Source organism: Cervus elaphus, chromosome X, assembly GCF_910594005.1.
Source record: "Cervus elaphus chromosome X, mCerEla1.1, whole genome shotgun sequence".
Taxonomy (NCBI): Eukaryota; Metazoa; Chordata; class Mammalia; order Artiodactyla; family Cervidae; genus Cervus; species Cervus elaphus.
Genome location: NC_057848.1, coordinates 41,987,665 through 42,012,197, shown reverse-complemented (window position 1 = coordinate 42,012,197; position 24,533 = coordinate 41,987,665). Strand labels below are relative to the sequence as shown.

Sequence of the window (24,533 nt, the reverse complement as noted above, 5' to 3'; positions counted from 1 at the left end):
GGCGGATTCTTTACCACTGAGTCACCAGGGAAGCCCAACTAGCTTCCTAGGTCTACTTTATTTCTGCTCTTTCTCAGAAAGCACTGTCTCTGTGATTCTTTCTTTGCAAAGGTTTGAACAATCTTGCAACTCAGTTCTCCTGCTCCCTGGGCAGCCCCTCAGCACACCTGCCTAGAGCCCCAGGTGCCATGGCCAGAAGCCCTTAGGAAGGAGCCTGTGCTTGCCCCAGCACTTCCACCCTGTCTGTGTGCTGCTTTGCTTATTTAACCAAGGGCTGCCATTGAATGTTACCAACCAAGATGATAAACTGTGCTTTTGAGTATTCCTTTGTTGTTTTAAACATCTTTTTGATGCACTAAGAGCCACTTATATATACATAAAATAAGCAGCCCTCTGTTTTATGAACCGTTAGTTTGAAGATGTGTCAGCTCAAGTGCAATCTACCAAATTACTGATTGTTGGTCTATGACTAATCAACAGAAATGAGCTGTGTTACTGGCAGATGTGCCAACAGTTACTTCATTAGTTGTACATGTCTGCGTGGAGCAAGAGGTTGTAAAATAACACTGGTGAAGAAGACCAAGGCCCCAGCTAACCCCAGGCTAAGGTGGCCCTGGCTTCCTAAGTGGGTGTGCAAGGGTCGTCCTACTGCCCTCAGTTTGGGGTAAGTCTGACCACTCGAGGCTGACTCCCCTCCCTCACAGGAAATGACTCGGTTTACCCTCCACCTAGAGTCTCTGATACTTGGCCATCGAGTTGCTTTTATTAATACAAGCTGGACTTTGAGAGTGACGTGCCTTTGGGGAGAAGGGGGAAAGACTATAAACACAAAAGAAAGGGAAACTGAATAAAAAAGGAAAGCCCTCCTGCAGTCAGAAGGTGGCTTCCTCCTTAGTGCTGGCTAAGTACACTGGATTCATAAACACTCTTATTGAATTGGGTTTCAGAGCTTCGACTTCGTGTTGACTTAGTAGGTAGATAAGACAGAAGCAAACACAGCATCTAGCGATCTGACTCCAGAGTGGGGCCACCAGGGCATGACCCGGCTGTACTGAGGACACAGGCAATGTTTGTTCTTAGCATGTCCCACTGCCTCATTTGACACATCCCCCCCCCACCCCTTTTCAGCCCACTTCCCTGGGTCCCAGTGTCTCCTGCTGTTAATGCACCTGACAGTGAGGTTAAACAAACTGAAAAGGTAGAGTTTGGAGTAGGGAAGGGTTTATTGCAGGGCCATGCCAGGAGGCGGGTGGCTCCTGCCCTAAAAAGCCTTGAGCTCTCTGAAGCGTTTCTGCAAAGCATTTATAAAAGTCAGGTGGGGCAGGGGGTCGAAAGGTATGTGATCAACTCACACAGGATTCTCTGATGGCGAGGGAAGAGGGTAGTGTTACAGGGGTTAACATTATCAGTCCTTAGGCTCTGGGAGGCCTGGGGCTATGTGCTCCTGGTTATCAAGTAGTTAACATTTTCTATTGGGGGGGGCAGTTTCACATCTGCAAACCAACTCAGGAAATTTGCATCAAATACTATCATCTAGGTACTTCAGAGAGGAGCTTTAGCAGAAGACACCGGGGAAGAGCTCTCCTGGGAAGGCCTCATAAAGTCCTGCTTATTACACTGCTGCTACTTGGCCTTGCAGAGTCATCTGACCTCACCTTTAATTTAAGCCGGGGTCCCAGCCCTTAGCACTGAGCTCCATTCCAAATCTGGCTTCTGCCTCAGGTCAGAAGGTTTTGTTTCAGTCCCTCAGGGCCCAATTTCATAACAGGATATCCTCCTATGTGACATGTTTGCATTTTTTAAAGAGAGGTCTTCTGGAACTCCTTAGCCTAAATGAGTGATTCTAATGGTAGAAGTTTCTGGTATGACAAATCTTTAGTAAAAGACATTTTGGGTTCCTCAGGAGGGCAGTTCAAGAATTCCTTAAAATGTCACCTTCGGGACTTCCCTGGCAGTCCAGTGGTTGAGACTCCATGATTTCACTGCAGGGGATGTGGGTGTGATCAGGGGGTATGGGTGTGATCCGTGGGCAGGGGCGGGGGGGATGTTACTTTCTAGAAAACTGTACTCATTCTTTTGTGTGAGGCTGGCTCTAGAATCAACAGGAAGGCTCCTGGGCAGGAAGCATATGTCTAGAAGTCCAGTGGCCACTGCTGTCCTGGTAGGTTTCTCAAGTGGTGAGAGAAGTGGTTTGAGAACAATTCAGGCAGTCAGGGGTGCTGCTTGCTGGTTTTAGAACTCTATGATGCTTGTTTAGAAATTATTATCTACTTCTTGCCTCTTTGCCTTTTTTTTTATCAGCCGAAAAGATGAAGAACTGGATAAGAAAAACCTTAGTAACTGTCAGTCATTTTACCAAAGGTGATTTCATTGCATACAGATTATACTGTTGCTACACTATTACAAAGCCTGCTTAGAAAACTAATTAATGAAATTGGGGAGTAATTCATAAGTAAAAAAGGATCTTGAACTATTGATAGATACACCAATGTGATGAATCCTGAAGACATGATGCTGAGAGAAGCCAGTTTTAAAGTTCTCTACTGTATGATTCCATTTCTATGACTTTCTCAAAGAGAGAAAACTACAGTGATGGAAAACACATCCGTGGTTGCCAGGGTTTGGAGGGGGGTGTATCTACAAAGGGGCAGCATGAGGGAGTTTGGGGGGAATCCTGATATAGGGTTTCCCTGGTGGCTCAGATAGTAAAGAATCTGCCTGCAATGCAGGAGACCCAGGTTCAATCCTTGGGTCAGGAAGATCCCATGGAGAAGTGAATGGTTACCCACTCCAGTATTCTTGCCTCAGAACCTAAAAACTTAAGGAAGGTCAAGGTTTTTAACTTGGCCAATTTAGTAATTTAGATATTAAATCATAAAACCAAAGCAAACTTCCAAATGATCTCTTGTGCAGACAAACAATTTGTGAGGACATTTTTTTTTAGAGCCAATGTTAACAAGATTAAATTTGAGTCACTAAAGAAAAAAAACCTAATATTAAGGGGAAATGTGCTTTCCCCATTGTTTGTTTAGTCCTCTGTGAAATCAAGTTTCTCTTTGATCAAAGCAAGTGATAAATTCAAGATGCTCCAGGTCTGAAGAACAAGCAGGAAAAGAGCTTTTAGGAAAAGATCATGAAAAGCCTCTAAGCTTCTCTTAAGGAAGATGTTGAATCTAAAGGTGGTGCATCCCTTTGGAGGCCTTGGTCGAGCAATGGAATGGGGTTTGCCAATCATCCACAGCCTCTCATTCCCCCTCAGAGTTTCTCTATGGTCTGAGCCTTCTGGTTGCCCAGGGTTAGGGGTGACAGCTGTTCACCATACAGACTTAACAGGCCAATTCAGATCTCAGACATTGACGGTATGAAGAACGATCAGGCTGGTGATTCCTGTTTGGAAAGGGCTAACGTGTGGAGAGGTTAGAGATCCCCTATTTTGATTTTCTAGTGTGGTTCTCTGAGATGAAGATTTATATAGCAAATGTTTGTTATTTCATGAAAGTGATTTTCAATTACATTTGGTTATTGAGAATTTCCAGAAGGTGAACAATACCTCTTTGGATTATTACAGGCTCTCAAAGGGGCTGCACCCCCAAGTTGGGGGAGTCACTGTTCTTTATAATTATCTACTCTGTAGTCAAAAGGCCAACTAGTTTCATGCCCACAAATGAGCCAGATTCCATAGTTCAGCTTCCGGCAAAATATTCAAGGCCCGATTGTTTTTTCTTTTTTTTTAAATTGAACTTTGTATTTTGAGATCATTGTAGAGTCACATGCAATTGTAAGAAATAATGCAGTGATATACCATGTGTACTTTACCCAGTTTCCCAAAGTGGGAACATTTTATAAAACTGTAGTACAATACCACAACCACGGCACTAATACTGCCCATGATCCATTGATCTTGCCTAGCTATCCCCAGCTTTACCTGTAATCATTTGTTTGTATATGTCTGTGGATTGAGTTGTTTGCAATTCTATCACATGTGTAGGTTCATGAATCCACCAATAAGATCAGAACTGTACTATCACAAGGATCCTTCCAGCTGCTCCCTATGCATTCATACTTACCTTCTATTTGCCCCATTTTCTAACCCCTGTGGCACCCACTAACTGTCCCCCATCACTGTACATTTTGTCATTTCAATAGTATTATATAAACAACCATACAGTATGTAACTTTTTAAAACTGGTATTTTTCTCACTCAGGAGGATTCCTGGGAGATTCACCCAAGTTATTACCATGAACGGATACCCTACTTCTTTTTATTGCTGAGTAGTATTCCATGGCACATATGTCCTACAGTTTATTTAAACATTAATATGTTGAAGAATACACGTATGAGTGACCCAGTTTCTCTGCATCCTCTCCAGCATTTGGTGTCAATATTTTTTATTTTAGCTGTTCTCATAGATGTGTCCATCTAGTCAAAGCTATGGTTTTTCCAGTAGTCATGTATGGATGTGAGAGTTGGACTAAAAAGAAAGCTGAGCATTGAAGAATTGATGCTTTTGAATTGCAGTGTTGGAGAAGACTCTTGAGAGTCCCTTGGACTGCAAGGAGATCAAACCAGTCAGTCCTAAAGGAAATCAGTCCTGAATATTCACTGGAAGGACTAATGCTGAAACTGAAATTCCAATACTTTAGCCAACTGATGCGAAGAACTGACTCATTGGAAAAGACCCTGATGCTGGGAAAGATTGAAGGCGGGAGGAGAAGGGGACGACAGAGGATGAGACAGTTGGATGGCATCACCGACCCAATGGACATGAGTTTGAGCAAGCTTTGGGAATTGGTGATGGACAGGGAAGCCTGGTGTGCTGCAGTCCATGGGATCACAAAGAGTCGGACATGACTGAGTAACTGAACTGAACTGATAGGTGTGTAGTAATATCTCACTATGGTTTTGATGTGCACTTTCCTGATGACTGATGATGTTGAATATCTTTTCATGTGTTATGTGTCATCTGTATATTCTCTTTAGTGAAAAGTTTGTTTATATCTTCTGCCCATTTTCTAACAGGATTGTTTGAATTTTGAGAGTTCTTTATATATTCTGGATAAAAATCCTTTTCAGATACATACTTTGCAAATAATTTCTCTAGTTTGTAGCTCATATTAATAGGATCTTTCATAGAACAAAACTTCATTATTTTGATGAAATACAATTAATAGTTTTTCCTTTTATGGATCATGCTTGTGGTATCGAGTCTAAGAACACTTTGTTGAGCCCTAGACCATGAAGATTTCGTCCTGTGGCTTTTGTTCTACAAGTTTTATAGTTTTGCACTTTAAGTCTGTGATCCATGTTGAATTAATCTTTATATATAGTGTGATGTTTAGGTAAAAATTCACTTATTTTGCCCATGGATATCAACTGCTTCTGCACTATTTGTTTAAAAGGCTATCCTTCCTCCACTGAACTGATTTTACAACTTTCAAAAATCAATTGAACAAATTTGTGTGGGTATGTTTCTGGGTTCTCTATTCTGTTCCATTTATCTGTGTGTTTACCTCCCACTTTTACCATACTGGCTTAATTACTGTAGCTATATAGTAAGCTTTTACATTGGTTTATCCTTTATAAAAGTTTGCTCTTTATAAAAATCATTTTTAGCTACTCTAGGTCCTTTGCTATTTCACATAATTTTTTTGGGGGGCATTGCACAGAGTGACTTGTGGGATCTCAGTACCCTGGTCAGGTACTGAACCCGGGTCACAGCAGTAAAAGCACGGAATCCTAACCACTAGGCAATCAGGTAATTTCTTCCATATAAATTTTATAATAAGCCTATCTCTACCTATACAAATCCTTGCTGGGATTTTGATAGAGATTTCATTAACCTATAAATCAATCTGGGGAGAACCGACATCTTTAGTATGTTGAATCTTCCAGTCCATGAACACAGTCAATCTCAAGTTCTTTCATTAGTGTTTTGTAATTTTCAGCATACAAATTCTGTACCTGCTTTGTTAAGTTTATACCTAAATATTGATATTTCATTTTCTTTGGAGCAATTGTAAATGGTGTTATTTTATATTTCCAGTTACTATATAGAAACGCAATTGATTTTTGTGTTGATTTGATATCATGTGGCCTTGCTGAGTTCAATTATTAGTTCTAGAAGGTTTTTTTTTTTTTAAGATTTCTTGTGATTTGTTGTGCAGATGGTCAAATTTTCTGCAAAGATAGTTTTCCTTGATTCTTTCTAATCTGGATTTTTTAAAATTTCTTTTTCTTGTCTTGTTATACTGTCCAGAACTTCCAGCACAATGTTGAATAGAAGTGATAAGAACAGACATGCTTCCCTCATTCCAATCTTAAAAGGGAAACATTCAGTCTTTCACTGTTAAGTATAATGTTAGCTGTTATGTTTAGATGTTCTTTATGAAGTTAAGGAAGTTCCCCTCTACTCCTAGTATACTAATGGTTTTTATCATGAATAAGTATTGAATTTTATCAAATGTGTTTTTCTTTGCTAACTGATATGGGCATATGGATGGGGCTTCCCTGGTGGCTCAGGAGGTAAAGAATCCACCTGTAATGTAGGAGACCTGGGTTCAATCCCTGGTTCAGGAAGATGCCCTGGAGAAGGGAAGGGCAACCCATTCCAGTATTCTTGCCTGGAGAATACCATGACAGGGAAGCATGGTGGGCTACAGTTCATGGGGTCACAAAGAGTCAGATATATATGGTAGCCTATGTTGACTGATTTTTTTTCAAGTTTTTATATGTTGATTTTTAAAATATTGAACTAGATTTGCATACCTTAATAAATCTCACTTAGTCATGGTGTGTAATTCTTTTATACATTGTTGGTTTCATTTTGCTAATGTTTTGTTGAAGATTTTTCTAAGTCCATGAGATATTTGTCTATAGCTTTCTCCCTTTTCTGCACTGTCTTTGATTTTGGTATGCTTCTGGGACTCTGATATGGATCTTTTTAAATTTCCCACAGGTTTCAGAGGCTCTATTTTTTTCCAGTCTATTTTTTTCTGTGCTGCTCAGATTGAGCAAATTCTATTGGTGTATCCTCAAGTTCACTGATTCTATCCTCTGTCATCTCCACTATACTATTGAGCCTAACCAGCAAGTTTTTAATTTCTGCTATTGTATCCTTCCTTCTATAATTGCTGTTTCTTTTTTATAACTTGTTGTTTCTTTGCTCTGACTTCCTATTTTTTTTCCTTTCATTTTATGGAAGAGACATGGCAATTGCTTATTGAAGCATTTTTGTGGTGCTGCATTAAAATCCTTGTCAGATAATTCTCAGTATGGTACTGGCACAAAAAGAGAAATATAGACCAATGGAACAAGATAGAAAGCCCAGAAATAAACCCATGCACCCATGGGTACCTTATTTTTGACAAAGGAGGCAAGAATATACAATGGGGCAAAGACAGCCTCTTCAATAAATGGTCCTGGGAAAACTGGACAGCTACATGTAAAAGAATGCAATCAGAACACTTCCTAACACCATACACAAAGATAAACTCAAAATGGACTAAAGACCTAAATGTAAGACCAGAAACTATAAAACTCTTAGAGGAAAACAGGCAGAACACTCAATGACATAAATCAAAGCAAGATCCTCTATGACCCACCTCCTAGAGTAATGGAAATAAAAACAAAAGTAAACAAGTGGGACCTGATTAAACTTAAAAGTTTTGCACAGCAAAGGAAACTATAAGCAAGGTGAAAAGACAACCCTGAGAATGGGAGAAAATAATAGCTAATGAAACAACTGACAAAGGATTAATTTCCAAAATATACAAGCAGCTCATACAACTCAATACCAGAAAAACAAACAACTCAATCAAAAAGTGGGAAAAAGACCTAAACAGACATTTATCCAAAGAAGACATACAGATCGCTAACAAACACATGAATAGATGCTCAACATTGCTCATTATTAGAGAAATGCAAATCAAAACTACAATGAGATATCACCTCACACTGGTCAGAATGGCCATCATCAAAAAGTCTACAAACAATAAATGCTGGAGAGGGTGTGGAGGAAAGGGACCCCTCTTGCACTGTTGGTGGAAATGTAAATTGATACAGCCACTATGGAAGACGGTATGGAGATTCCTTGAAAAACTAGGAATAAAACCACCATACGACCCAGCATATACCCTAGGCATATCCCACTCCTAGGCATATACCCTGAGGAAACCAAAATTGAAAAAGACACATGTATCCCATTGTTCATTGCAGCACTATTTACAATAGCTAGAACATGGAAGCAACCTAGATGTCCATCGACAGATGAATGGATAAAGAAGTTGTAGTATATATACACAATGGAATATTACTCAGAAATAAAAAGGAATGCACTTGAGTCAGTTCTAATGAGGTGGATTAATCTAGAACCTATTATACAGAGTGAAGTGAGTCAGAAAGAGAAAGATAAATATTGTATTCTAATGCACATATACAGAATCTAGAAAAATAGTACTGGAGAATTTATTTACAGGGCAGCAGTGGAGAAACAGACATAGAGAATAGACTTACGGACATGGGGAGAGAGGAGGGGAGGGTGAGATTATGGAAAGAGTAACATGGAAACTTACATTACCATATGTAAAATTGATAGCCAATGGGAATTTGCTGTATGGCTCAGGAAACTCAAAAAGGGGCTCTGTATCAACCTAGAGGGGTGAGATGGGGAGGGAGATGGGAGGGAGTTTCAAAAGGAAGGGGATACATGTATACCTATGGCTGATTCATGTTGAAGTTTGACAGATGAGAACATAATTCTGTAAAGCAATTATCATTCAACAAAAACACTTTTTAAAAAATCCTTGTCAGATAATTCTAACATCTGATTCATCTTGGTAGTGATGTCAGTTGATTGTCTTTTCTCACTCTAGTTGTGATTATCTGGTTCTTGGTATGATGGGTGATTTTTCATTGTATCCTGGACATTTGACTACTATGTTAGAAGACAATTTAAATCTTTTATTTTAGTGGACAATGTTTAGTTTTAGCACACAATTCCTAGCCTACTTTTGTAGGCTGTGGTTTCAATGACAATTTACTTTTCAGAACCTCTGTGGTGCAATTTTGTCCGGCTTGGTTAACATGGTGCTGACGGGGCCCTCACTGGTCCCTGCTGGTGCTGCCTGAGGGAGCAGAAGGTGCTTCACCAGGCTGGGCTGCCTCATGTCTCTAGGTGGAGGAGGTGAGTCTCTAGTCTTTAAAAACAGCACATTACCTGGCTTTGCTTATTCTGGTGGCAACTCCCCCACCCCTTGCCAGTGCTGTATGCCTGGTATATCTCTTGGGGAGAGGGGAATCCTTAAGATCATAAGGACAAAAGGTTTCCTGAGCCAGACTGCTTGCTGCAATAGGATTTCCCCTTGATGGTGCCCTGTTTGCACAGTATCTTTTGCTGGGCCAGGGGAGTCTCTGGCCTGGTGGGAAATGAAAGCACTTCTCCTGACTGCTTATTGTCCGTGGGGCTCCCTGCTACATTTCCTTGCTGGAGTTGCCATGCTCACTTGGTATTGTCAGTAGGACTCCCATTCAACCCAGAGGAGCCTACCTGAGCAACCATCTGTTGCTAGGTTGGGAGCTGGGAAATACTGGGCCTATGTTGCCTTCTGTTGGGTGGTAAGTCATAAGGCTACCACAGTGTTCCTCCAGTCCTGGAATTCCCAGCCACTCTGCCTTCCTCTTTACCTCTTTTAGAATTCTCCTTTGGTTGCCTCTTGAATTATTTCTAGGATTCATAATTATACTCAGCCGAGAGGAAGAAGGAGCAATGAGTCTATGCCATCTTGTCCAGACTGAAAGTAGAAGTCCAATTTCACATTGGTTTCTGCTGCTGCTTCTCCTAGGAATGACTCCGGCTTTCATCTGCCACCCTTCTCTTGGCAAAGAGATGCTCAGGAGGCTTTGCTTTGGGTAATATAACAAGTTCTCAGTTCAGGAGGGTTTTTTTGTGTTTATGTCTGTGGTCTGTTTGTTTTTGAGAAGAAAGGCTAGCAGAGACCAGTCCTGAAGCAGCAACTGTGTTACCGTGGGGAAACACTCTTGATTGGAGGCTGAGTCAGCTGTGGATCTGTCTGACCTATATGACACTCCAATGGCCCTGCACTCACAGGATCATATTTTGAGGAGTCAGAACAACCAAAATTTGGCATTAATATTTCCAGACAGGATGGAGGCAGAAAATCAGAAAATAAAATTTTTAAATATTCTCCTTTCTCTGCAGAAAACCTTGGCATATCAGTACTCTGTGCAGCACTGATCTTCAAGGAAAACAAGAGGCCACTGGAGAAGACTGCCTGTTCTAGTACGCTGAATCGTGATCCCCCAGAGATGTCCATGTCCTAATCCTTGGGATCTGTGAAGATGTTACCTTACATGGACTTTGCAGGAGTGATTAAGTTAAGGATTTAAGATGGGGACATTTTCCTGGATTATCCAGGTGGGCCTAATCTAATTACAGAGTCCACATAAGGGAGAAACAGCAGGGTTAGAATTAGAGAAGGCAGTGTGAAGCAGGGGTCAGACACCGACAGTGAGGTTTGAAGATGCTATGTGCTGGCTTTGAAGATGGAGGAAGGGGCCATGAGCCAAGGAATGCCCGTGGCTTCTGGAAGCTGAAAAATGGATGATTTTAGACTTCTGATCTCCAGATGTGTAAGATAATAAATTTATGTTGTTTTAAGCCATTTAGTTTGTGGTAATTTATTATAGTAGCTACAGGAAGTAATACACTGACAGAGGGCAAGGAAGGGTCATGATGGGGGCGGACGGTCAGAGGGTACTATAGAGTAGTAGGAACATGGCTGCTGTTTAAATGCTTGCTGCACAAGTTTCATGTTTAAAACTCCAGTCTGAGAGGAGACTGATTCAAAGTCTAGACCACGGCTGAAAATTAGAACTTTTTATGATGATGGGAAGGTTCTGTATCTGCACTCTCCAATACAATAGCAATTATTAGGCACATGTGACTACTGAGAACCTGAAATGTGGCTAGGGCTAATGAGGAAATGAATTTTTAATCTGATTTACTTAACTTACATTGAAATTTCAAAAGTTTCATGTAGCTAGTGGCTGCTTGTATTGGACAGAGCAGGTCTCTACCATTAAAAAGAGTGTGGATAAGGTAAATACAAACTTATTTGTTCAATTCTTCAATGCTAGAAAACTGGCTTGCCAAAAACAGCTTGTATCAAATTAAAGAAGCACCAACACTTCTCTGGAGATCATATTTCTCATAACCTCTGCCATAATACAAGCACAAACCTAGAAGAGGAAAAAACATCTAAACAGCCTGTGAAACTGCTATCATTAAATCCATGAACTTCACAGGAGATATATGAGATCAGCCCTTGGTGAAACATCTGTACATTAGAAGAACCTAGAATACACTGGTCTCAGCCTCTGACACCAAAAAGAGTAAAGCTGGAAACTAAACAAGATAGAATTTCAAAAGCACAGAAATCTGGGACCCATTTAATCGGGAAAGACATATTACTACATGCCTCAGAGGTCCAGGGCAAAAGCAGATGGTCATAATGGCCACTCTGAGTCACAAAGCAAGGTTATATTATGTTCTGTGCCATCTGAAGGCAAACAGTAAATGATGCAATTAAAAAAAAGAAAGAAAACCTCAACAAAGAAAATAGGTAAATGCAAAATAAAACAAAAAACTATGTTTTCAGTGTCATGCAAAACCCCTACCTTTTTTTCTTAAACTTTTTATTTTGTACTGGAGTATAGCTGATTAACAACACTGATAGTTTCGGGTGAGTGCCAAAGGTGAGAGCCATACATGTACATGTTTCCATTCTCTTCCAAACCCCCCTCCCATCCAGGCTGCCACAAAATCCTGAGCAAAGTCCCATGTGCTATATAGTCAGTCCTTGTTGGTTATCCATTTTGAATATAGCAGTGTGTACATGTCCATCCCAAACTCTCTAACTATCCCCCCTCTTTCTCCTGGCAACCATAAGTTACAGAGACTGTGAGTCTCTGTTTTGTAGGTTAATTTGTATTGTTTCTTTTTAGATTCCACGTATAAGTGATATCATATAATATCTGTCTTTCTGTGTCTGACTTACTTCACTCCGTATGGCAATCTCTAGGTCCATCCATGTTGTTGAAAATGGCATTTGTTGTGTTCTTTTTTATGGCTGAATACTATTCCACCACACGCGCGCACGCGCGCGCGCACACACACACACACACACACATATCTTCTTCATCCATTCCCCCATTGATGGACATTTAGGTTGCTTCCATGTTTGGCTATTGTTAACAGTGCTGCAATGAACATGGGCAGAACCCCTACTTTTAAGGTACCGGCCACTGTGCTATATTACCCATTCCAGCTCTTTGTCACTGTGGCTGTCACCATCATGATATGCACCAGGGTTGGTAAATCACTTCAAGCATTCTCTCACCATTACCATCAACACCATTCTCACCTTATCCTTCTGCTTTAACAGCCACACAACTTCCAAATCTGGATCAATGCAACCAGCCACCACTGCTGTTTCTGTGTCCATGCTGCTGAGCCCTGGGGGAGAAAAGAGCACAGTGGTACAGGACAGGATCATCTTGAAAAGCATGGTCTCTGTGGAATATTACATGGTGGTTATATATGCAAGAAATCTATATGTGCTGATATGGACAAATATTCAAGGCACCTTAAATTAAAAAGCAAGTGATATCACACCCCAAGTATGGCAATCATCAAGATAACAAATGTTGGTGAAGATGTGGAGAAACTGTAACCCTCTTGGGTTGCTGGTGGGAATGTAAAATGGTGCAGCCACTTTGAAAATATGTGGCAGTTTCTCAAAATGTCAAACATAGAGCTACTGTATGATCCAGTGTTAGGGAAATTAAATGAATAGTCTTGTATAGGCTTCAAAGAAAAGCAGAGCAGGCCTGTGACCTTGTTTCTAATCTGCCTGGACACTGCCCGGACTGGGAGTGACTGGGAGTGACTGCCTGCTATGAGTGCAAGACTCACAGCACCATAGATAAGATGGGGGAGGAATCTTGAGATTGTTGAGAACCTGGAGGGGGCCTGGACAACCAAGCCCCAGGCTTCAGTTCAGTTCAGTTCAGTCACTCAGCCGTGTCCAACTCTTTGTGACCCCATGGACTGCAGAACACCAGGCTTCCCTGTCCATCACCAACTCCCAGAGCTTACTCAAACTTATGCCCATCGAATCAGTGACACCATCCAACCATCTCATCCTTTGTTGCCCCCTTCTCCTCCCGCCTTCAATCTTTCCCAGCAGCAAGGTCTTTTCCAATGAGTCAGTTCTTCACATCAGGTGGCCAAAGTATTGTAGTTTCAGCTTCAGCGTCAGTCCTTCCAATGAACACCCAGGACTGATTTCCTTTAGGATTGACTGGTTGGATCTCCTTGCAGTCCAAGGGACTCTCAAGAGTCTTCTCCAACACCACAGTTCAAAAGCATCAATTCTTCGGCACTCAGCTTTCTTTATAGAAATGTTGCTATAGGCTTAGCAACATTCCAAGTTTTACAAGACAAAACAAACAGCATTAACAGGAAACTAGGCTTGCAATTTGGTCACAGATTGATGATGATATCAGTTTGCATCCATCCTGGGATTATAAGCGGGAACCCCGAACTGCAATCTTTGAAGTCTCACCCACGGAGTGGACACACTGCCTGGGACCCTTTTCCCAATCTGGACTCCAGATGTGCTGTGACACGGGCCTTTAAGTCTGGATGTTGGTCAAAACCCAACTTGGTGATGTATTCTCCGCTCTTTCTAGTTCTCTTTTCTTTTAATGAAAGTAAGCTAGATAATTCTCAAATAAATATCTGTATTATTTATTTGTATATAACAAGTGGCTTACTTTGTTAACAAATCCTTTGAACCTGAAACAAAAGTGAAAACTTTCAGCAAAACACCAGCATTCCACTCCTTGGTATATATTCAAGAGATATGAAAATAAACATCCACACGAAAACTTGTAATTGAATGTTCATAACAGTATTATTCATGACAGCTAAAAAGCGGAAACAACCCAGTGTCCACTAACTGATGAATTGATAAAAAAAAATGTGGTGTACATGTACAATGGAATGTTATTCAGCAGTAAACAGAATGAAGTTCTGATTCATGCTATAACATAGATGAGCCTCGAAAACATGTGCTAAGTGAAACAGGCCAGTCACAAAAGACCATGTATTACATGCTTCCATTTATAGGCAAGTCCATAATAGGCTAATCTATAGAGGCAGAAAGGAGATTAGTGGTGTCTTCAGGCTGTGGGTGGGCATTGGGGATAAGGGAGTAACAGTTAAAGGTCTCAGGGTTTTGTTTTGAGGTGATGAACATGTTCCAAAAACTGACTATGATGGTGGTTGTATATATCCATGAATATACTAAAAACCACTGAATTGTACAGTTTTAATGTGTGAATTGTATGGTGTGCAAAGTACAGCTCAATTCAATAAAGCTGTTATTTTTAAAAAAAAAAAAGCAAGTGCTAGAATAATGCATGTACTATGAGTTCATTTACATAAAACCCCAAACTACATATGCATGCAATATAAACATTTGTGAATGTATGTAAATATATAGAAGATGATTTGGAAGGCTCCCCACCCATCTGTTAGCATTGGTTACTTCTGGAGAGGGAAGCAGGACCGCCTTCTGTACTCGCACACTTTCCGGCTTCTCCTCCTACCACCCTAGTTGTTCCTTCAAGTTGCTTTTGTAAGCATCCCTTCCTCTGCACATCTCTTTAGAATCTCATTTTACTCTTCAGGCTCTCCTTGAAGTGATCCTAAGATCACACATTTCCCACAGCTTCAACTTCTATTCATATCCCAACCCGTTCATTCAGCAAATAGTCATTGAGCACCTACCAGGTACTGTACGAGTACCTTTGATTCCTTCCTTTCCCTCACCTCCCATCCCTCACCCAGCAAATTCCACCAGTCCCCTCTCCAATAAACATACAGTAAGACCCCTACCCATGAATGAGTTCCAGTCCAGCTTGTTCCTAAGTCAATTTGCTGGACTAAGAGGAAATAATTTTTACAAAGGCAACTTGAAGGAACAGCCAGAGTGTCTGACCCTCAGGTTTTTCGCTGAAGCAACTAGACAGACGGTGGGTGCCACTGAGGCTGGAAGACAAGGGGAGGAGCAAGCAGGATTGGGTCTTGCTTCAAGAACTGAGTTCTGGACATGTTAAATTTGAGATGTGTGTGAGTCATCCAACTGGAGATCCTAAGTAGATGGCTGGCTATAGAAGTCTAGATAGACCTCAGTGAGGTGGTCAGGGCTAGAGATGGAAGTTTAGAAACTGAACTTATCTATATAGATATAGTATTTAAAGCCCTGGGAATAAATAACCTAGGAAGAAAGTGGAGAATAAGAAAAAAAGGGACCTGATGCAGAGTTCTAAAGTCTCCCATATTTGTATGTCCAGTGCTAACCTCCTTCTTCCATGAGTTCCAAATACCTTACATAAACCTGATATGGCCCCAAATGATTCCATCGACTTCCTCTTCAAAACTGGTCCTCCTTCTGTATTCATCAGTCAATTCAATCTCCAGTACCATTCCCCACCTTTCCATCCCCATGACAGTTACTTTAGGTCATCAACCTCATCATCTTATGCCTGGATGACTATAGTAGTTTCTTAGCTGACATCTCTGCCTCTAGTATTTCCCCCCAACTGTGGCTGCCAGTAGGGTCCTTCTAAAATGCCCAATCATGGTATTTCCCTACTTAAAACCTTTTGATGATTTCCCATTGTTCAAGATAAAGTAAAAATTCTTAAACTTAATGTATAAGGTCTTTTAAGATCTGTTTCCTGCTGACATTTTCAACCTTATCTTCCATTTACTCCCTCTCCCTTACATCCTAGGCATACCAATTGATCAACTGCCTTTAGTTCTCTGGACACATCATTCTTATTTATTTCTACAAACATGTACCTACCTGCAATGCACCCCACCACTAACTCTTCTCCAGCTCTATGAAAAGTTTTCAGATTGCCCTCCAAACCAACTTGATCTCTTCTTTCTTGATGTCCCCTCAGTATCCTGAGCATGCTTCCATCTTTATTGTCTATATCTTATTATATTTCTATGTCCATGTAGCTCTCTCCCTCTACTAGCCAATAAGCTTAATGAGGGCAGGGATGGTACTTACTTGTTTTACCAGCACTTAATATGGTGCCGAGCATATAGTTAATCACATCAGCCAATATTTATCAAATGCTTATTATTAGTGCTAAGTAATTTGATAAGTGCTTTACATGCACTGATTCATTTAATCTTTAAAAAATTTTTATTGGAGTATAGTTGATTTACAATAATGTGTTAGTTTCAGGTGTACAGCAAGTGAATCAATTATACATAGATATATATCCACTCTTTTTTAGATTCTTTTCCCATTTAGGCCACTACAGAGTATTGTGTAGAGTTCCTTATTGTGTAGGTTCTTATTAGTTATCTATTTTATATATGGTAGTGTATGGCGCTTCCCAGGTGGCTCAGTGATAATCAGTCTGCCAATGCAGGAGTCTTGGGTTCGATCCCTAGGTCAGGAAGCTCCCCTGGAGAAGGAAATGGCAACCCACTCCAGCATTCTTGCCTGGAGAATTCCATGGAGATTTCAAAAGGAGCTTGGTGGCCTATAGTTCATGGGGTCACAAAAGAGTCAGACATGACTGAGTGAATGAGCACGCACATACGCCACTCCAGTTTCCTGCTAGTAACCATAATTTTCTTTTCTACATCTGTGACTCTATTTGTTTTGCAAATAAGTTCATTTGTGCCACTTTTTAAGATTCCATGTATAAGTATTATCATATGATATTTGTCTTTCTCCGACTTACTTCATTCAGTATGACAATCTCTAGGCCCATTCATGTTGCTGCAAATGGCATTATTTCACTCTTTTTATGGTGGAGCAATATTCCATTGTATGATTCATTTAATATATACAACAATCCTATGAGGCAGGTACTATTACTATGCTCAACTGAGAAGTAGGAAATAGACACAGAGAGGTTAAGTAACTTTGTCCAAGTCACACAGCTAGTAAGTAATGGATACAAGCCCAGTCAGTCTAGCTCCGATGTCTGTGCTTGTAATCACTAGTCCCTCAGCAAATAAATGCCTGTTCAATGAATGGAAAATTGGAAACGTGGGACATGCGATTTTTTTTTCATGTTATTATTCTGACCTTGACAATTTCATCTTTTCTTTCATTAAAAAACTTCATTTCATTCAGAGCTCAGACTCAATAAAGCTACAAAATCAAATAACAGATCCTGTGCTATGGAGCTCAAGGGAGCCAATAAGGGCAAATGTCATTATCCTCACACCTCCAGGCACTTAGCAAGTCAGGTTGATTTATTGATGTTCAATGACTAGGGCCAAAGCACAGAAAAATAAGATAGGTCTAAACATCATACCATCTTAACATCAAAACATCCTGACAGTAACCATTTACTGAGCACCTCACAGATGTCAGGCACTTTGCTGAGAGTTTTACATGAATTACCTCATTCAATCTTTCCAACAGCCTTCTGTGGTTTCTGCACTGTTAGACTCTCCATCTTACAGATGAGAAAATAGGCTCAAAGAGGTTGGGTAACTTCTGCAAGGTTGCAAAGTTAGTAAATGGCAAACCAGGATTTACACCAGGGCTGTCAGCTGTAGTTGGTACTTTAAAGCTCTGCAGTGGACTGCCCACTTGCCTGAGTCAACTGTGACTCTAGGGCTGCGCTGCCCCCACTGGACAAACACTAACCACATGCAGCTAGGTCAATTTATGTCTTTATTTTTCAAATTTTATTGAGGTATAGTTTATTTACAATATTGTGTTAATTTCTGATGTACAGCAGAGTCATTTATACATACATTATACACACACACGCATACATATACACACATTCTTTTTCATATTCTTTTCTATGATGGTTTATCACAGGATATTGAATATAGTTCCCTGTGCTCTACAGTGGGACCTTATTGTTTATCCATCCTATATACAATAGTTTGCATCTGCTAATCCCAAACTCCCAATCCTTCTCTCCCCCACTCCCTTTCCCCGTTGGTAAGCATAAGTTTGCTTTCTATGTCCGTGGGTCTATTTTGTAAATAAATCCATTTGTGTCATATTTTAGATTTCACATATAAGTGGTATCATATGGTATTTGTCTTTGCGATTTACTTCACTTAGTGTAACAATCTCCTGATTCATTCAATTGCTGCATATGACATTATTTCCTTCTTTTTATGGTTGTGTAATATCCCACTGTATATATACACCAAATCTTTATCCATTCCTCTGTTAATGGACATTTAGGTTTATTCCCATGTCTTGGCTTTTGTGAATAGTGCTACTACAAATATAGGGGTGCATGTTATCCTTTCAGATTAGAGTTTTGTCTGGATATATGCCCAGGAGTGAGATTGCTGGATCATATGGTAATTCTATTTTTAGTCTTCTGAGGAACTGCCATACTGTTTTCCATAGTGGCTGTACTAACCTATACTTTCATCAACAGTGTAGGAGGGTTAGCTTTTCTTTATACCCTCTCCAACATTTATTAGACTTTTTAATTATGGCCATTCTGACTGGTGTGAGGTGACACCTCACTGTAGTTTTGATTTGCGTTTCCCTAATAACTAGTGATGATGAGCATCTTTTCATGTAGGTCAATTTAATTAAAATTAACTACAACTAAAAATTCAGTTCCTCAGTCACACCAGTCACATTTTATGTGCTCAAAAGCCACATGTGGCTATTGACCACCATATTAGAGAGCACAAAGAAACACTGCCCTCATTACAGAAGGTTTCCCAGGTCAGTGAGGCACCGAAGTGTGCTGCCTATGACAAGATAGGCTCTGCAAGCTTCTTCTAAGTGTTGTGTCCTCCTCTCTACCCTGCCAATCTGGCTCTTCTCACTTCATAGTCTTGAGGAAACTCTGAGGCATCCTTTAAGGTAATAACTTCCATTATCGTCCCTTCCATCATTCACCTCTTCAGTAACATCACCCTTTCTATCCACTGCCCACAGTTCATCCTTGTGCCCATCCCAGTTGCCCCCTCCCCTCTCCAGTCCTGGGGAGACAGAGGTCCTGTTGTTATTCATTCTCATTCTGCCTCCAATCAACCCAGATGGTTGGGCGGAGGGACAGACACTTCACAGCCACAAGTAGGAAAGGTCTCCCAAAAGCACAGATCCCCCAACTGTTGTCTGCAATTATGCCCTGTCTCCTCACCTGCTGCTGGCTAAGCTCTCCAGGGGGAGGGCTCACCCCACCCCTGGCCCAGCTGGCTGCAGAGGTGCAGGCTCCTGTGGCCACCATGACACTAATATGATTTTGGAGCTTGTGAAAAAGACCTGCAATCTTTTTCAAACCACCTGTTACCCAATGTCAACGAAATCTGAAATGATGCTAGAAGACAGGCTGGTTGTATATAATCTGCTCTGCACACAGGGACGAGTTGGGAAGAAAGGAGACAAAGCAGCCAGGGATAGAGGAGCTAAATAAGATCCATTTGATTACCTACGGTCATGGAGAATAGACATGGCAGCTTATTAAAGCCCCTCGATAATCCCAAGGCACTCTGGAATTCATTATATGACATAGCCATACCCTTACCTCTGAACCCCAGCAAACTTATCCACCTAATTAACTTTCCTCAGACAGATGTTAAAATGGGCATATATTTTCCAAGCTGATTATAACTGATGGCTAGAGGAAGTGGGCAATGGCATGCAGACTGGGAAGTGTAAAGAAAGCTTAAACTGATCAATTCGCCACTGAAAATCTCAATGGAGAGTACTGCAGAGTCACCTGCGTACACTGTCCAAAGAAGGATTCTGCCTGTCAAGGCAACTACAGAGTTGAGACACCTGAGACACTATTCAGAGGCCAATGCCAAAGATGTAGGAAAGAGTCAAGCTGGATGTCTCTTAGTTCATCATGCCACCAGTCACAAAATCAGAGACACCCTGCAGATCTCCAACAAAAGGTTCTCATGCAGAAGCAACCTCACTCCAGCACACGGCACTTAACAGTGGGGGCTGTACTAGGGAAAAAAAGGGTGGGGGGACTTCCCTGGTGGTTCATTGGTTAAGAATCTGCCTTGCAATGCAGGGGACATAGGTTCAATCCCTGGTTGAGGAACTAAGATCCCGCATGCTATGGGGCAACTAAGCCCATGCACCACAACTTGCATGGCAAGGGAAGATCTCAAATGACACAGTGGAGATCTCATGCAGCACAGCTAAGACCCGACACAGCTCAAAAAATAAATATTAAAAAAAAAAAAAGAAAGGAAGGAAAGGTGGGCAGGCTCTGTCCCCATCCCTGTGATATGTAGGCCATGCTGCCTCTGAAAATACAGCGGTAACATGGGGACAGTAAGCAACACTCAGGGTTTTGCTCCAGTCAAGCTTGAAGTGGACAGAGCAGAGTGATAATGGAGCAGGGAAAGGATGAGGGGCCAGAAGACAGAGTCACCATTCCTGAGAGCAAGAGTTCTCGCGAGACATTTATTGGTTTCTGTCTTCCCTCTGAAGGGGAGAAAGTAGGTCAACACACTCAAAGAACTGTGACCAGGAACAGTGGGACTGAGAGGGAGCTGCTGGCTGAGCCCTGCCAAGATGAAGCGGTGAGAGACACGCCTTTCGTTTTCAGGCACTTGGCTGAGGTCACTCTTGGCCTTGGGAAAAACTTGGGCTGTGGAGCCCTTGGTGTGTATTCTCTGCAGACCCTCGGACTTGGGTGCAAGAGGAGCCTCATATTTTAAAACTGATATCTAAATGGTTGGCTGGCATGAGCTGGCAGGCACAGAATGTTTATAAGCAAACTGCCTGCTTTGGCTTTCAGTCAAGGTGGACAAGGCTCGGGGCAGCTCGGCTAAATATAGACAGCACAGGGGGCACAGGAAGCCAAAGAGCTCAGTTTCATGCCCAGGTCTCTTGGCTAACCTGGGGCAGACTCCCAGAATGTCTTTCTTTCATGGACCGATCTGTTCTTTGTAAGGCAGGAGCACTGAGTAAGTTTTCCCAGGTCTAGAGAAAGGTGGGGGGATGGTGGGTGTCACGCTGAGTCTGTTGCATTTTCTGACCTCATCTTCCCTTTAAAGATCCCAGTTTAGGGAAAAGACCAGTTGTGATCAGGAGGAAGGTGGAGTAGCAGATACATGCATGGAAATAGGACAAAGTGGTGATGACCCACTGGCAGCCACATGAAGCCCCCTGAACAAGGTTGCTGGTTAGTTCGAGCCAGAAGGAGGCTGCCTGAGCCCTGGTCTAAGGGTAGACGTGGTAGAGAAGCATATCAGAGGTGCCAAGTTAGAACTCCTGTTACATAGGGCACAGCTACAAGGCAAGCAGTGTGAGACACAGGAATTCAGGGAGGCAATTTTAGTAGGAAATTAAAAAAGCAGGCCGTTCCTGCCCTTTGTCCCTGCCCATATGCGATTCCTTTCCTCAGAAAGACTACTTGTACAGAAGCAAAGAACCCAGACCAAGGGGGCTGCCTGTCCAGTCCAGTGAAAGTGTTCTCAGGAAAAGTGTGGACTAGCCATGGAGCTGGGGAGGCCAAACCTCAGGGAAATCTTCAGTATTTCCTGTCCCAAGGCCCTTGGGCCTACCTTTGCTCCTAGACACTTCTGCCAGAAGTCAGTACATCCTTGGGTGGCAGGAATACCTGGGAGAAGCTGCTATTTTTTTCTGATTGTAAAATTGATAAGTGATGGCTGTATAAAATTAAAGAGTATAAAAGAAAATTTAAAGTAGAAAAAAAATTACTATAATCCTATCACTTAAAGATTACTACTATTAACAGTCTTTATGTAAATTTGGAGTATTCAGGCCTGGATGCAAGCTCTGGCTCTACTGCTAATTACAGTGTGACTTTGGACAAGTTCTGAACCTCAGTTTTCTTATCTGCAAAATGTGAATAATCATAGTACTCACCTCAAAGCACTGCTGCAGCGATACAAGAATTCATTTAAAGAGGTATAGTCATCCCTGGCAAATAGTAAGTGATTAATAAATCCTGGCCACCACCATCATCATTCTATGTGCCAATATTCAAAACCATCCATACTGATGGCTGCATAATATTCCATCATGTGATGATACTATCTCCTGAGTGTTAAACATCTCTGTTGTTTCCAAGATTTCAGTATTACAAAACTGTTGCAAGGCACATTTTTGCATGTAATCTCTGATCATTTCCTTCACATAAATCTCCTAGAATTGAGCTTATTGGGAAAAAGAATATGAACATTTTCAGGCCCTTGTTCCAGACTACAAGCTGGGTTTCTAGAAAGATTGTATTCATTTACATTTCTACCAGCAGGGCCTATAAGTACCTATATCTTCATACTTTTCGCCAACAGTGAGTAATACCATTTTTGAAAAGTCTCTGCCAATTTGATAAGGGAAATGATGTTTTGTTTTCATTTGTAAGACTCTGACTATAAGCGATGATACATATTTTAAACTCTCTGTTAAACTCATACAGGAACTCACGTGTTCCCAGAGACAAAATCCATAAGGAAGTCTTCAGGGATCCTGAAAATGAAAACACACAAGGGATCTGCATTAAAATAATTTACACTTGAACAGTTGATATACATATTTGTAATCACTTTAAATTATAAAGTATAACATATAAAACACTGCACATCTTAGTAGAGCATTAAAAAGTCAATACCTTCTTATTCTCATCTAGGTCAAGAAATAGAACCTTGCCAGCTACCTCAGAAACCTGATATAGATCCCATCCCAATCCTTCTTTGTGTTCTTTTAGTTTTCTTTTTTAATTTGTACCCAAGTTGCAACCTTAAGCACTAAACTTTAGTTTTACTTTTTAAAAATATATTTTCTTTTTCTTAGTAACTGACATACTTATAATAAAAGTTACACTGGATTATATCAGCACATAACTGAAGGGAACAAATGCTTTAAAAAAAATGGAGCTTTGATGTTGTCATTTAGTCACAGTGTCCAGCTCTTTGCAACACCCTGGATAGTAGCCCGCCAGGCTCCTCTGTCCATGGGATTTTCCAGGCAAGAATACTGGAGTGGGTACGCCATTACCTACTCCAGTGGATCTTCCCAGATCAGGGATTGAACCTGTGTCTCCTGGGTCTCCTGCACTGGCAGGCAGATTCTTTACCACTGAGCCATCAGGGAAGCCCAAGCAGACGAGTATTTCAGATGAAAGACAATGGTGGTTTGGACCAGACTGGTTGAAAGAATGAGAGGTGGTCACATTTGGGATACACCTCAGAGTTAGAATCAATAGTAATTACAGGGACTTCCCTGGTGGTCCAGTGGCTAAGACTTCAAGCTCCCAATGCAGGGGGCCTGGGTTTGATCCCTTGTCAGGGAACTAGATCCCCCATGCTGCAACTAAGAGTTATGCCGCAACTAAAAATCCCGAGTGCTGCAACTAAGACCTGGCGCACCCAAATAAATAAATAAATATTAAAAAAAAATAGGAATTATGGATCGACTGTGGATGAGGGGGTGAAAGGAAGAGGAGAATCAAGGATGATGCCCAGGTTTGGGGCTCGAGCAATAGAGTGAATGACGCTGACAGTTACTGAGATTGGGGAAGAGTGGTGGCGGGTGGGGGGGTGTTCAAGTTCAGATTTTGACATGTTCACATGCCAGTGTCTAGGGGACTAGAGAAGACAAGTAGATAGGGGTGTGTCTCTGAGTGGAGCTCAAAGAAGAGGCCAGGTCTTGTGTAGCCCCACACTGGGCACTCTGAGAGGGGACACGAACTGTATCAGACACAGTTTGGAAGGAAGAGTTAATACAGAAGGTCTCGTGGATCAGTCCTTGTATGTCTCCAAGGGACCCTGGCATCATAACTGACCCCTGACCTATACCCCTGGGACAATGGCCCTCAGCAGGTTCTTTATGTCTCTGATTGACCATGCTGTCCAGAGAAATGGTGTGTGTTGTACCAGCTCAGGAGGTCCTCTCAGGAGTGTTTAAGAAGAGTTATGATGTACCTGGCTTTAAGTAAGTTTCATTTGAGTCTTAAGTTTTGTCTCATAAATGCCTCAGACCTGAAGACTTGGTGGACTTCCCTGGGCACAGACATGTCATGAGTGTCCCTGTAGTTTGCTGTGAGTTGTTCCTGTGTGGCCCTGGGTAGGGAAAAATTCAGAAGGTTATCCCCGAGCAATGTGTGTATTTTTCCTGCTGCCTTCCTCTGTATCCTTTGCTGTAAGACCTCAGCTGCAATTAAAACTTGCTGTTGCATCTTGTGAGTCGTCCTTCTAGTGAATCACCCAACTTGAAGTGGTTGTTGCTGTTCAGTCACTAAGTCATGTCAGATACTTTGCGACCCCATGGACTGCAGCATGCCAGGCTTCTCTGTCCATCACCAACTCCCAGAGCTTGCACAAACTCATGTCCACTGAGTCACGGATACCATTCAACCATCTCATCCTCTGTTGCCCCCTTCTCCTCTTGCCCTCAATCTTTCCCAGCATCAAGGTCTTTTCAAACGAGTCAGC

The 24,533-nt window shown here is 41.6% G+C and overlaps 1 long non-coding RNA gene across 4 annotated transcripts in view; it reads right to left on the bottom strand.

Annotated features, from left to right (window-relative positions):
• Positions 1-24,533, bottom strand: part of LOC122690230 — a 56,408-nt gene that overhangs the window by 3,999 nt on the left and 27,876 nt on the right. For 2 of the 4 annotated variants that reach the window (XR_006340020.1, XR_006340018.1), the window contains 2 exons: positions 22,528-22,569; positions 12,442-12,533 (listed from right to left, as the gene is read on the bottom strand). This is a non-coding gene — a long non-coding RNA (uncharacterized LOC122690230). Of the gene's footprint in view, positions 1-12,441; positions 12,534-16,300; positions 16,652-22,527; positions 22,570-24,533 lie in introns of those variants that run through there. The other 2 variants (XR_006340019.1, XR_006340017.1) reach the window with 1 other exon arrangement.